This window comes from Cynocephalus volans, chromosome 4 (genome assembly GCF_027409185.1).
Source record: "Cynocephalus volans isolate mCynVol1 chromosome 4, mCynVol1.pri, whole genome shotgun sequence".
Lineage (NCBI taxonomy): Eukaryota > Metazoa > Chordata > Mammalia > Dermoptera > Cynocephalidae > Cynocephalus > Cynocephalus volans.
The window spans coordinates 160,589,249-160,589,911 of NC_084463.1; positions in this window are offsets into that span (position 1 = coordinate 160,589,249).

Sequence of the window (663 nt, forward strand, 5' to 3'; positions counted from 1 at the left end):
TCTGAGTGTAATTTCTGAGTTTAATCTTTCTTCCACTTTCTTTTTCCTGGTAATGGACAAAGCATGTTGCCTACTTGACCTATGTCCAAGGAAGACAGAGCGTTGGTCTCACAGGGTTTCTGTCCAGCCCTGCAGAACTCTCAGCCCCACCCTCACTCTCCTAGGGCTGCTGCTGAGGCCCCTTGGCTCTGCTGAGGACGTGCACTGGGCCTGGGCCGGGAGCAGGCTGCAGAGTGAGCAGCTGGCCGCGTGCCTGGCCCTCTGCGCGGCCCCTCACATGCATGTCATGGTCTCAGCCTGACCTCTCCATCTGGAGGGGGTGGCTTCACTGAGCCATTCCAAAGCTGGAGTCCCTAGTGGCGACTGCTCTGGCAAATCGAGCAGCAGCCCAGGGCCTGCCTGCAGCCCAGAACACTTGGGCAGGGTTAGGCCATCAGGGTTCCCAACACATCCCTTGCCCATGTGTCCTGGCATCTGGGGAAAGGCTGTTGCTGGTTAACACAGAGTAGGTTTCTGCCCTAAGCTGGCAAGCTGTACTGCCTCACATGCTGAGCCAAGGCTGGAAAACCCCAGCTGTCAGGACAAGGGGAGTGTGTGAGGGGCCAGCAGGCTGCCAATGCCGATGTCTTGACTCAGTAAACAGGCAGCCTCGCAGCAGTCGCC